General features: G+C 43.9%; 1 protein-coding gene across 1 annotated transcript in view; it reads left to right on the top strand.

Moving 5' to 3' along the window:
• The first annotated feature begins 13,134 nt into the window (after window positions 1-13,134).
• Window positions 13,135-14,706, top strand: part of SLC7A6 (solute carrier family 7 member 6) — a 36,300-nt gene continuing 34,728 nt past the window's right edge. The window contains exon 1 of the mRNA XM_018566371.1: window positions 13,135-13,182. The gene's annotated coding sequence lies outside the window, so the exon portion shown is untranslated. The remainder of the gene's footprint in view (window positions 13,183-14,706) is intronic.

The raw sequence follows: 14,706 nt of genomic DNA, 5'->3' as shown, positions 1-14,706 counted from the left end.
CATTTGACTATGCTTGCTTGGCCAGATACTAGTCGATTTTCGAAAAAACTTTCACATGAAAGATATTTCGTTCGACTTTCTATTAGTTGATGGGATCAAATCGATCATCGGTTTCAACCATAGTGACAAAAAAAAGAAAGAGCGGGATGGAAATTTTTTCTTGAAAGAACGAAATTCTAACAGTGAGGCCCCATTCACACCAGGGCGGTTGCAGATCAGTGCGGTTTCTGCACGGATTTTAAAGGGTGGTTTTGGGTGTCCCATTGAAAGCAGTATGGAAACTGTGCTGATCAGCGTGGAAAAAAAGAGTCAGACAACAATTTGGGCGGGAGGTGGTTTGGGTCGTGCGGAGCCGCGCGGTCACATGAAAAGTAGGTCCCCATAGCAATGTATGGGATCGTTCATGTAGGTGGCTCCGCACAGCCAAATCCGCGCGGCCCAACTGCCCTGGTATGAATGGATGCTTAATGTGGTTTTCATTTGGGAAATTCCATTCATTCCAAATTCAAATGTTAAAATGAAACAAAATTTAGTTTGACATTTGTCAAGTCTCTGATGTCTGAAATGGAGAAAGATTTGGGGGTCATTGTAGACCATAAACTCAATAATAGATTACTGTGCCAGGTTGCGGTAAGCAAAGCTAGTAGAGTCCTGTCCTGCATCAAGAAGGGAATGTTTTGCAGGGATAAGTCTATAATTTTGCCACTTTACACATCACTGGTTCGGCCTCACTTGGAGTATGCGGTGCAGTTTTGGGCACCGGTACACAGAGGGGATGTCCTTGAACTGGAGAAAGTCCAGCGAAGGGCGACCAAACTCATCAAAGGGATGGAGGACAAGAGCTATGAGACACGGTTACTACATTTAAATATGTTCACGCTGGAATTAAGGAGATTAAGGGGGGACATGATTTTCATGTACAAAATGTTCTATAGTCATAGCGACATTAGCAAAAAACTCTTTATGATTAATTCCGTAACAAAGACTAGAGGCCACCACCTGAAACTGGTAGAAAAAAAATTCAAACACAAGGGGCGAAGGGGGTTCTTCTCAGTTCGAGCGGTTAGGGTCTGGAACTCGTTGCCACAAGCAGTGATTTCAGCTAATAGTGTGGAATCGTTCAAGAAGCTTTTGGACGATTTACTGAGAAACGGTAATATACAGGGGTACAAGTACTCCTAATAACGAGATGACTCAGGGATCTATACACACACACACACACAATAGGTTGGACTTGATGGACATGTGTCTACCTCAAATACTATGTAACTATGTAACTATTATCAGGTGGTAAAAAAAGATCTTTCGTTCGGAAATCTGTATGGCCAGCTTTAGGAGTTGAAATAGGAAAATGTTTGTTGTGAGTTAACTTATGCACATTTTGTCTATGTTATTCTAGATTCCATTCTTGTCTTGTCGAAAGAAGTAGAATAATATCTACGAAATGTGTCAACACCATATGTGTCCCCATCCTGCCATATAGTACTCCAACACATTGTATCAGAAGATCTGATTTAAGTTACAGGTGATGCATAAAATATTGGTATGATGTGGGACACAAACATCTGTAAATGAAGATGTACTTTGTCTACACAATACTAAAACTGGAAAATATTGTCTTTTTAGTGTTTTTAGAGGTATACTTTATATTGTTATGAATAAAACTGACAATGGTGCTCTTATAAAGGTTGTGATATATGACTACTAAGGCGACACCTTAAAAATTAGGTCCAATTTCATAGAATAAGGAGACATTTCTTCACCCTACAAAATGACTTAAGTCAATATATCCTACTAATGACAAAAAAAAAAAAAATTTAAAGAAAAAAATGTTCCCAAATTTATTTTATCAGGGGGAAAAAAGCCAAATCCAAAGACCAGACCATCTCTAATTATAACGCAAACTTTATAACAAGGTGCAACACAAAACACAAAGAAATAAAAGACACTAAACACCCACTGGGACATCATACATGAAGACCTTAAACAAACCCTGCCTGCACCTGTACCAGTCTGTAACTATAGAAAGAGCCGAAACAGTCAACAGCCTTTTACCCACCAGGCTGAAAACTATAATAAAAGAAACCATCATGAAACAACTAGATCTTCACCAGGAGCCTATAATGAGCAGGTATAGATGCCAAAACCCTAGATGCCTAACACATTCCTTAATATGTAACAGAACAAAAACCATAATTACGCACAAAAGAAAAAAATAAGTCAACCATCTCTAGTGAAAGTGATTGCTATTTACCTTTTAACATTCCCCTGCAGACTTCAATACGTAGGATGGACCATCCAAAAACTAAGATCCAGAAAACGACAGCAAACAAGGAGTATCAAAAACATTTTTTTGGGCATAGTGTATTTAAGCACTTCACACTCCTCCATAACAAATCAGCTAAGAATCTAAAAGGTAGCCCCATAGAACAGATCTCTAACTGCACAAATTTTGACATATTCAGATTTAAAGCCAGATATTCCTCAGCGTGGATGGACGAATCCCCCTCTGTTTCCATTGTATTTTGACAGCTGGCCGCTGTCAGAATACCTAAACGGAGCTTGCAGCTGATTAGCGGCAAGCACCATTTGGCCAAAGATTTTCAAACCAGTTCCTTCAATTTGCTGATCAAGGGTTGCCAGGCTGAAGGGCGTCAATGGAAGTATCCGCTGTGCGAATTTCAGCCTGTTTATTAAGAAATTTGCATAGTGTATGGCCGGCTTAAGTGCACAGAGAGGTTTTCCCACAGGTGGGCTGTTGATCTAGACCCTTGGTTCTCAACTGGTGGGTCATGACCCAAAAGCGGGTCGCAACCCTGTGTTCAGTGGGTCACCACATGCCTTCCGCTGGGGGGAGGCTCCTTAGCCTCCCCCAGCGCAGCACTGTCAGTTCTCGCGCCGAGCAGCCATTCAAAATATGCTAGGGTTATGGCCATAAGGGTGCTCTATCCATACATGCATTGGACTGGAGTGACATCACATTCTTGCTCCCGCCACCTCTACATGGTGCACAAGGGAGCTGTACAAGCAATGCACATAAGGATGGAGCTTTGTCACAGCACAGCAGCCCACACTGGACTCCAGGCTTAGGATCCACTCCAGTTCTCATAATGTAAGGAGACTAGGTGGAATTAAAAAAAATAAAACATTTTTGGGAGTGTGTCTGGGAGTGTGTGAGATTGTGCCTGTCAGTGTTTTTTGAGGGACTGTTCACACTAGCACAGTGAGTTAGTAGTACGGACCAGTACGATTAACGCACTGTACCACGCAATCGCACCGACTAATAAATAAATAGTATGATAAATAATGTGGCAGATGAAATTTATAAGCCAGAGATAGATTGCCTGTAAAACACGTATTACCGCAAGGACTGTGCACCCTAGTAAGATCTGTAGTATAATGTCTGTCTACATGGCTGTTCTGTTTTCACTACGCAAAGATTTCACATATTTGCCTAGGTGCAGCTAGATTTGACCTGTTCAGAGAAATACAACCCAGGGCAAGGCAGGGACTCAGTTACTGTATAAAGGGCTGTGTGCTTGCTTTCTAGTACAAGGACCGTGTCAGCTAGACATACTTGATTGTTTTTTTGCTGGGCTATTGTATTCTGACAGTGGCACGTGGCCAAACAGTGATTGCAAATGTTTGGCTCATGGAATGTCCCTCAGGGTCTCGATATATAATGTAGGCTTTTGGAACCTGCATTAAATGCGATGACATCAGCAGCCCTTATACCGCCGGAGCCCAGGGGAGGAGAGGCTAAGGTAACCTGGCTAGCAGCACCGAGCGAGCCGGCAGGAGCGGGGATCAAGTAAGTAGATTTTTTTTACTCCAATCCCTAGGCCTGAACAAAACACCCTTGTAGTGCAGGAGTTGCCCCAGTGTGCAAGGGTAGTTTTTTGTTTGCCTGGAAATGGGGTTTTGGTAACACAAGAAGCATGCAGAGGACACAGGACAGTTCTGAATTTCTGATCAGCAGGTTTTGTTATCACAAAGATATAACAAAATATTTCCAATGGTTTATTTAACAGACCAAAAGTGAGCAAAACAGAGACATTTATTCTTAAAGTTTCCATATACTTTAAGTGCATCCTGTGGTCAATGTGCTGCAGACAATTAAAATGTACGTATCCGTAAATTATGAGGGTGTGATGACCACTTTCAACCTCTTGAGATGGCACTGCCATTAACCTGGGTTTGTCAGGAAGCTAATTTTTTTCATTAGGTTAAATTGTACACTACTTCAAGCTGTGTATCAAGCTGTCGATGCTAATAAAATTAATGAGGAATCAACTTTTGCCAAGAGCCATGGTCAGGGGTAAGCTGCACAGTGTAGTTATTTGCCAACAGCCACAGTCAGGGGTAAACTGTATACTACTGAAATCCCTAAGTCTAGGGAAAGTAATTTGAGGTCAAGGGCTAATATACCTTTTAGCTTTTCACGTTTTTGATGTTTGATTAGCATTGAGCATTTCGTTTTTAAAGTGGTACTAGCACAAACTCATTCTTTATACCTATTATACATACCCAACACATGCTATCATACAGTATCTTGGGCCCATATATCAATTTCAGGTTTAGATATTAGACGGCATTGTCTACCATCATGACTGGGTTTGGTGGAGCACTTTTAAGGGCAACACCACACTTTTTTTTTTTACATGGGGTCCCCACCTAAAATTCCTACCAAACCTAAAGGGTCTGGCATGAATTGGGGGGGACCCCATGCTGTTTTTTTTTTTGTATTTTCACATTTAAAAACAACCTAACTCTATCCAAATAGATTAAAATAGATCCGGATTCCAAAAATAAAAACTTTGGATCGATCCGAATCCAGAATATATAAAAGGATCTGAATTTCAGAAAACTAAAAAAAAAAAAAACAATCTGAATAGAAACTAAATGAAAACGAAACAAAATTTCGTGCCATGCACAACTCTATTCTCAGTATTGAACACACAAGTGTCAGACAGATCAAAGTGTTAAATAAAACTCAGTAATCAGTTATCCTTTCCATGCCCTATGACAAGGTCTATACACGTGTAGCCTTCTAGATCCCATAAACAAGTAATGTTCTCCTAGATCTAGGGAGGAGCCAAGAAGGAATCAATGAATGCCAGGTGGATTTTTAAACATGCTGCAGCCAGCTATACTCTTCCGCTGATAGATGGATATTAAATGGGAACGATGCCTAAAATTCTAGTTGATGTTCTGAAGTGGAACCTGAGCTTTAGAGCTAAAGTATATTTAAACCCTAACAATTATCTTCTTTTATTTGCTCCTTTTTGGTCTGTAAAATATAAAATGAAAGCATTTAGTGATATCTATTGAGTAAGTGCAAAAAAATACCTGTTGATCCTGCCAGAAATTCATTGCTGTCCTGTTATGTCAAACAATGGTTTTGTTTGTTTGACAGGAATTATGCGAGGACTAGGACAGCTAACTCTACAGTAGCCTACCTAAATTCTCTGCTGATTCTTAAGGTGCCCATACACTGCTCGATTCTCGTACGAGAATCGCGGGAAATCCCGCGACCGTACGAGAATCGAGCAGTGTGAACGGAGATGTGCGACCGTTTCTACTGTACGGTCGCACGTCTTTTGTCTAAGGAGCACACTAGAAAACCAGCCGAAAATCGTACGTGGTTTGAACGGTGCTCGGGAGACAAATGCCGAACGGGCCGGTGTGCGCACACGCACACTGCCCATTCAGCATTGCAGTCATCGGAAGCCCGCCCCTCAGGGGGGCGGGCTTGCGATGATCGAGAGTACGATCTGCTTGTCCAAGATGGGCAGATCGTACGTTTTTTTAATCACTTTACAACCATCGCAAGACTAAGGTCTTGCGATGGTTGTACAGTTACAACACAAAGCAGAAAAATACCGGGGGTTTGTGAGAGATATGACACCTTGGCTTGAAGTTTGGTAGAAAGATTTTTATTTTAAATAACATCTAGATTATAAAAATACATACAGAAATAAAAAGGCAAAATTCAATTGCAATTATTCTAAAAGGTTATTATTCTAAGATGGGGCTACCTATGCCTGTCCCGTGGTATTCTTGTGCTCCAGCACCCACAAACCTGGCATCTGTTAGTTAGAGGGTGGAAGGTTGTTGAAGGTTGTCGGATCAAAAAGATCCGATCCGTCACAGCTGACTTAGTATTTCCCACAAGCAGGATGGCATCCCTCATCCAACATAGGAGCCATTCCACATAATGTGGCTGTATTACACAGGACCTTTTCCTTCCTGTTATATTGTGACAGCTGTACACCCACACCTAAACATAAAAATAAATAAAAATGTCAAGACTTAAAGAAGAACTATGGGGTCAGGGCTTTTAATAAGCTGTAAAAAGAGAAGCGGACATCTATAGCCTAAAGGATAAGGATTTAGGATAAGAGTGGTTAGAGCTCATAATGACATTTTTTCTAGATGTCTGGTGACACCACAGGTCCTCTACACCCTATTGTTCCTCCAGTGATGGGTGGATGCCTAAATACTCATTCTTCTGTGAGTACATAGAGTGCACAGCCTTGATGTTCTGGGATCATAGAAAACGGAAAATTGTATCGTAATTTTCCTTTCCTGGTGCCTGTCCATGGCAGCATACAAATTATAAGCTCCACCCCTTATCCCCACCCACAGGACCAGTAACAATCTATAAAAAAAAGAGAGATAGAGACTCCCCCTGCATTCTTGTAACCATGCGTCGACAAAGAGGGTGGGTAGTATGCTGCCTTGGACAGGCACCAGGAAAGTATGATACAATTTTCCGTTTTCCTGGTGCCTTTCATGGCAGCATACAAACGATAAATAACAAGCTGACAGGGTGGGCAAAAGCAACGCCAAAGAAGACACTCCATCCAGCAAAAGATGCCTGGACAGACCGTCTCCCAGAGTCCACTGCTGGCAGAAGGCCTGAGGAAAGCCCGTAATGCCCAATGCAATGGGTTCGATCTGAACCCTGGCCTGCGCAGCCCACGAGGTTGCCACAGCTCACGTTGAATGAGCCCACACCACATGAGGTGGCCGCCCACACAGCAGCCAAAAAGCTCTCTTTTAGTCTTTACTCACCCGTTCGGTAGTCCCCCACCTTAAAGCGGATGGCGGTTCTTGCAATCATGGTGAATGGCTCATGCCGAAATAAGGAATGAAGGAAGCAACTATCAGGCAGGGATCTGCAGGGAAGGCTGCACACATCAGCAGGACAAACTCCAGAAATATGTGACAGCAAAAGACAAGAGCCAGGCCCAGTGTGATAATATGTCAACCTGCCTTCTCTGATAGATCTCAAATGCAGATACACAGGTCAGTGGTATGAGCAGGTAATGTGGTATGTGCAAGTAATGGGCTTGAGTTCTGTATTACATCATACAGCCAAACAATAAAGTCACTGAGGAAATGCGTGCAACGCAAGTAATGGTTTGGAGACCTGTATTACATCATACAGGAGTACAATACAGTCACTGCGGCAATGATGATGCATTAAACGCAGGTAAGGATTTGTGACATGTATTACATCACACAGTCAAACAATAAAGTCACTGAGGAAATGCGTGCAACTCAAGTAATGGTTTGGAGATCTGTATTACATCATGTAGGAGTACAGTCACAGTGGCAATGATGATGCGTAGAACGCAGGTAAGGATATGAGACCTGTATTACATCATACAGGAGTACAATACAGTCACTGTGGTAATGTTGATGCGTAGAACGCAGGTAAGGATATGAGACCTGTATGCCATCATACAGGAGCACACTGTAGTCACTCACAGAATAAAAGTCTTGAAAACATAATTAAATAGTAGCACTTGCGGTCAGTAGAGTCGTCCCAGACTAGATGTAAGAGTACTTGTGCACAGACTCAGCTGCAGGGAAGTCCGTTCAAAGCTGTATCTGGAGGCCAAGCACAGGGCACGTAGGAAGCAGCTGCAAATTGAAGAGGAGTGGTTGCTGCTGCAGTATTGGTTTATACAGAGAGCTCAGAGGAAGCTGTCAGCTGGGCGGATCGCGGCATAATTGTTGGGATCCGCTTCAGCTGCGGCGACTCAGTATACAGCTCGCGGTATACTGAGCCTAGGGAGACGGGAGGACGCTAGTTTGTGTCCTCCCGTTACCCTAAGGAGAACTATGGGGAAAAGCCTTAATCCCATAGTTCTCCTTTACGTTGTAAGGATATTCTATGCAGCACTGAAAGAGAGCAGTGAGGCAAATTGCTTGTAGAAGTGGAAGCCAAGATGGAGATGACAAAAGAGGCAGCAAAAGCAAAGCAGTTAGAAACAGATCCCCACCTTTGCTCCTGCACAATAGCCCTGTTGCTCACCACCACACCACTTGTAATCCTAATTAGGATATATGCGAGACACCACGCGCCCCCAAGAACTGCCAGAAGGGGCTCCCAGTCCCAAAGACGCATTGAGCAGTCCAAGAACTGGGACTACACCTGGGAGAGGCTGAACCCAGGCGGCACTGCAGCACTTTATGACCCAGAGGTAGGCATGACATGACTGGTTGCAGGTTGCCGAGCTTATCCTTTGTATGCTGCCATGAAAAAGGCACCAGGAAAGTAGGTTGCATGATACTGGGTGTCATTCAACCTGAAAGAGGAGCAGAGAAGCATTGCTGGATCAGTTTAGCACAGCTGCTAAACTGCTGCTCTTTTTTAATTATTTTAAGAAGAACCCTTTAAGAAAAGGTATCTAAAGTTACAATTGGTAGATTATTTTGTCACACAGGGAACTAGTCTCGGGGTCAGGAAGATTTTTTTCCCCTATAGGCAAAATAGCCGTAGTTACCTGGGAGGTTGTGCTTTGCCTTCCTCTGAACCTAAACTACTAGATATTCAAATATTTTATTGGCTTCGATTTTTAAATAGCAGCCTCCATAGTCTGTGAGTGCAGGTTGTGTTTATTATTGCCTCAACCTAGCTGGAATGCAATGCTGACTGGGAAAAAAAAAATATATGCCTGCAGTTGCAATTTAATAATGACACATTAATACATCAGCTCTAATGAAACGAAGAATTTGATTGCTTGCGTAAGTAAATAAGATCCAATGCAAGGATTTCTGTAACTATAATCATCAGTCTGGGCAACCAGGTGGTGCAGTTATGTCACTCTCAGTGTTGACACACTGTGACATTAGAGGGAGATTTTTCCTTACCAAATAGGAGCTTGCACATTTGTGCAAGACTGAAGGTAAGGCTGGAGTTCAGATTTAAAACCTTAGTATAGTTTTGTTGGTGTGTGTGTGTCCCATTGGGAAGCTTTTCCTTTGTTTCCCGTCTTGAAACACAACAGCTGTCACTGGAATAATGTTGTATCAGAAGAATTTCCCCCAGTAACCGTGCCAACTCACAATTTTAGATTTTCGCTCACTTTCAGTGCAGTTTACAATGGTCACCAGGACAGATAGAGAGGGTGACACTCTCCAGTGAAGACATAGCAATAAAAACCTGAAAAAGGTTAAAACTTTCCACCTCTAAAGACAAAGACAAATGTGAAATGATTCAAAAGGTCTGAGTAGGTTATTTACCCCTATGGGGGGTTCCAACATCCCTTATTAGTTCCAACATCTAGACAGTGAGCCCATTTGGGACCTTTAAGGTACCTTGTATATATTTATAGTTCCCAGGGGTAGTCACCACAGTCTATTTCTAAAGTAAATGGCCGGGTGCTCATCCACAAAAATATCCATGGGCACTCATGGGTCCCACAGTCAAAGCATTAGCAACCAGTGGTGTCAGCTCTGCCTTCTGGACTACAGGACTCCTCTCTGTCTCCCTCTCTCCTCTCTGCTATATATATATATATATATATTAGCTTGATCTCAGACTTCGTATTTCGCTATTATGAGAGTATTTACCCACCTCTTTCTATTTATGTTATTTTGAAAATGCCGTCTTACACTTTTACACTCTTACTTTTCTATTTTTATACCTGGAAGTACTTTGTATCTCAACACTTTGTACTTTTTTATTTAAAAACATTTAAATAAATCTTTATTATGTCAAATACAGTTTAAGCATGAATTGTTCTAGCACATTATTCAGTTTTTCTTCGGTGGAGTCGCACTGCTCCCCGGAGAACTCTTGCTTTGTCACATTTACTTCTTCTTACACTTGGGAGTTATTCTTACTTTCCAGCAGCTAAATATTGATTTGTATGAAGATGGAATAAGTACAGAATTCAGGGCTTACCTCTGGCAGTAACAGACACTGTTACGGAGTCTGCTTTGCTATATATAGAATGCATGAGTCATTGTGCAGTACTACTAAGCATGACATCATTCTCATACATTTTTCTGTACACTGTTCTATGCAATGTACATTTAATATGACAGTAGTAAGACCAATCAAGCTTTAGCTTCCTTATCTGAGCTGAATATGACATAAAACAGGTCAGCTTGCTATGTAGCATTGCATTCTTCCTTTAGCTTCTGTTGAACGTCTTCAAAAACATTTACACTTGTATGCCAAAAAAGCTGAGTCTTGCACACCAAAGATGAACAATGCTGACAACCAGGCAGCTACTTTTTTCAGAAGGAGGTCAGCTTAGGCAGCATGCGGATGTCTTTCAGTACATAGTCGCCTAACAATATTTTCTTCTGCTGTTAAAGTGTATCTCAGTGCAAAATAAATAATGAAAATAATACAAATGCAATTACTACTACTGCTGCTAACAATAACAATTATATATACAGTATATTATTATTATTGTTATTATGTAAATGGCCGGGTGCTCATCCACAAAAAAATATCCTTACAGATCCAAAAATCCAAAGTAGGTATAGAGGCACTCATGGGTCCGGCAGGGAGATGAGTCAAAGCATTAGCAACCAGTGGTGTCAGCTCTTACATCGGTAAGAACTGAGCTCCCAGCAGCTGCCCCAGCAAGAATTTTACAAGCATGCTGATGATGTCACAAGCTGTAGAAGCAAGGTAAAGGGAAAAAACAATGCAATGACATGCTTTAGAAGGGGACAGGGAGGTTTGGGGTGCAATTTGGGTAATGCCTGGACATACTCTTTAAGATAAAATGACCCTCTCCAAATCAGTTATATGCTTTGCTAGGACTTAAGCAAATTGTATTGTAGATTTTTACCATTATTATACGGGATTTTTATAGCGCCAACAGTTTGCACAGCGCTTTACAATAAAAGGAAGACATTACAATCAGTGGCGTCACAAGGGGGGTGCGGGGGGTGCGGCCCGCACCCGAGTGACACCATTGGAGGGGTGACACCAAAATGACTTACAGTCATTTTGGTGTCACCCCCTCTGAAAAGTCAGGCGCTCGGTCATGGACCGAACGCCCGACAGTATCAGGAGAGAGGAGGGGACCCTGTGGCATACCTTATCCCACCAGGTGACTGTCCCCTCCTCTCTCTGCTGGTGTCCATCAAAGAGATGGCCCCCGGCAGGTATCCGAATACTGCCATGCGCAGTGACGTTTCGGCGAGGTGACACTCGGTTACCGCTCCGGGTGTCACCCTGCCGCGGGACGCTCCTGATTACAATTACAATACAATTCAAGACCAGATGGTAAGGAGTGCTTACAATATCTTTTCTGTATGTGCTGAAATAACTGTAGAGATTGCAGCAAGCTCCTCAAACTGTGTGCTAAGAGGAAGGGACTGTCCGTCCCAGTGTGCATCCCCAGCACATCTGTAGGCTATATACTGTATGTGTGATGGGTGGGGATTTTGCATAGTTTATTTGTTCTGTGAAACTGCATTTACATTTGTAGTGTGCGAGTTAACCAGCTGAGAACGGGCCAAAACAAGTGTTCTAAGTGTCATTTCTCTTCTGGTCGAATGCTCTTCAATAGGTTGATTCATAAAGATCAATATGAACTGGGAAAATACCAGTTATTACCACTAGATGGAGCTGCAGATAATAGCAAATCAATGCATGTAATTAGCCAGATAGAACGTTGCAATTCCAGAGACTGCTGGAAGGAATGAGGATATAAGTGTAACCATTGATACTACGAGGACCGCAGTGGTTACACTGATATGCTCATTCTCTCCAGTGTTCTTCTGAATTATATCTCGTTACTAATATGTATTTATTTCCTATAATCCATAGTGCCATCTAGTAGCCATAAAGTGGATGTTTCCTATTCACTCTATTCTTACATAAGAACACCGGGGGGAAATGATTAATAACTCTCACAGTGCAAGGGCTAAAGTAGAATTAAAGTCTGTTTTGGGGATATATCTAGTGCTAGTAAGCCCCAAAAGTTTTTTAAAAAAAGTTGGCAGATACCAACAAACTTACCTGTGTCCGCGCCTCTTGCTCCCGCTGCAGAAGTCCCGGCTCCCGAACGCTGTGAAGGAGGACGTTTGGGCGGGCACATGTGCAGTACAGAGCGTTGGAGGGGAGAGGAGGAGAGTGGCACAGAAGCTGAATGGACGCAGCTGGGCAGCCAGGAGCGCGCACGCCGGACAGACACCGCGGATCAGAGGCCGGCACCAGCGCTAGAAGGAGTGTGGAATGTATAGCACGGTGTATAGAGCTGAGTGTGGAATGTATAGCACAGTGTATAGAGCTGAGTGCGGAATGTATAGCACAGTGTATAGAGCCGAGTGTGGAATGTATAGCACAGTGTATAGAGCTGAGTGTGGAATGTATAGCACAGTGTGTAGAGTGGAGATGAGTATGGAATGTATAACACAGTGTGTAGATTGGAGATGAGTATGGAATGGTACCGTGCACAGTGAATAGAGCTGAGTGTGGAATGTATAGCACAGTGTATAGAGCTGAGTGTGGAATGTATAGCACAGTGTGTAGAGGGAAGCTGAGTGCGGAATGTATAAAGCTGTGATCACTTGTCATGCTCATATCTCTAGCCTCCCCCCTCCCCATCGTACATAACATTAGACATGTCTGCTGTGTACATTAGTGGGGACGGGTCTCCCGGCTCTGCATACATTCACTCTGCCAGCTGAACTTATGATTCCAATAGGTTCTCCGTCTCTGGGTGGCATGCACAGGGCTGTCACGTGACGCCGGTGAGGTGGGCGGGGCCTAGGCAGACGAGGAGAGCAGAGCAGCAGACCGGGGGTCACAGGGTGGGAGGGGGGTGCCGGGAGTACGGAGGAGGCTGAGCGGATACCGGAGAGTCCGGACACATGGACCACTACACCCATCATCCCGGGAGCCTGTGATGTGACTGAGTGAGTAGTCTTCGCTCCTTATTGCTGGCAGTACAGATCGGTCGGGGCACACACAGGAGCCGATGTCGGCCTTATCCCCGGCGATCCTAGTCATGCCCATGCAGTCCTATGCACCCCTCCCCCTCCCAGTCCCTTTAAACCCAGCATACAGCAGCGCTGCGGAGATCGCACATGTGTGCTGGCAGCGCGGATTCCCATTGATGGTCCCGGGCTGTCTGCTCCGACCGGACTGTATCTGCAGGAAGCAGCTGTTCCAAAACAAAGCTGACAACAACATCCCGGAGAAGGTGAGGAGGAGGAGGAAGGAGGGGGATCAGCTGCTGGAACAAGAGACGTGTTTATCCCAAGCCTCAGCGCTTCTTGCAAAACTCCTCCAGCCCTGTGAAAGTATGTGCAGCCGGGGACCATCATGTCTGGGTACCACAGACTGATCAGAGGGAGGGGGGGACCTGCTGCACCTCCTCTTCCTGGGGGGCCCGGCTCTAATGGTGTCACCCAAGGGCGGTGTGTTGGCACTTGTTCTGTGGCCCTTGGAGTTCCACATCCTTGGTGTCAGTGCGGAGGAATGGGGCCCCATCGTCGGTGTCAGTGGGGGGGAATGGGGCCCCCGTTGTCGGTGTCAGTGGGGGGAATGGGGCCCCCGTTGTCGGTGTCAGTGGGGGGAATGGGGCCCCCGTTGTCGGTGTAAGTGGGGGGAATGGGGCCCCCGTCGTTGCAACAGACAATTGGGGGAATTTATCAAAACTAGAGCAGACATTCTGGATCAGTTGCCCAGAGCAACCAATCAGCTTCTCTCTTCAGTTTGTACAGTAAAGATTCGAAAATGAAAGAGAGAAGCTGATTGGTTGCCATGGACAGCTGCTCCAACATTTGGCTGCTCCAGCTTTGATAAATTCCCCTGAATTTGATTGTTGTCGGCTCCTACATATACTGTTATAGTAATTTAACCCCTTGCTACCGACAGCAGCTTCAGGCCGGTAGGAGGGGCTCCTGTGCAATTGTTCATTGTGATTGGCTGCACAGTGATGACATTATGGGGAACCTGTCCTACCAGGTCCTGATCATCAGTAGTTGGCTGTGAGTTGTCGGTGACAGCTTGGTCACAGTTCATCATTGGGGATGAGTGTAACCTGGAACATTACAGCAATCCATATATATGGCAGCTGGGTGTTAATGCCTGCCGCCCTGCAATGCTGCCACATACATGCGTTACGCTGTCATAACGGGTTCAGATCCATTGCTTTGGTTTAGAATTCTAATGCTCTATCACCTTTTGTTTAATAACTACTGCAAGAGTCAAAGTTCTAAGTGTCGTAGCTCATAGCGACCAACCAGAATCCACTTTACTGAAGTCAGTTCATGTGTATGTACTCTGTGCGTTGCTCCTTCCACATTTATATTAAAAAAAGCCAGGCTGGTTTTCAAATCTGCAGCTCAGTAGTTTACAACAGAAATACTACTACTGGTAGTTAGTAGTGTGTGAAGTGTACTTGGCACATTTGATGGCAACAATGGGTACATTTA

This window comes from Nanorana parkeri, unplaced genomic scaffold (assembly GCF_000935625.1).
Source record: "Nanorana parkeri isolate BGI_ZX_2015 unplaced genomic scaffold, ASM93562v1 scaffold943, whole genome shotgun sequence".
Classification (NCBI taxonomy): domain Eukaryota; kingdom Metazoa; phylum Chordata; class Amphibia; order Anura; family Dicroglossidae; genus Nanorana; species Nanorana parkeri.
This window is presented reverse-complemented; position numbering and strand designations above follow the sequence as displayed.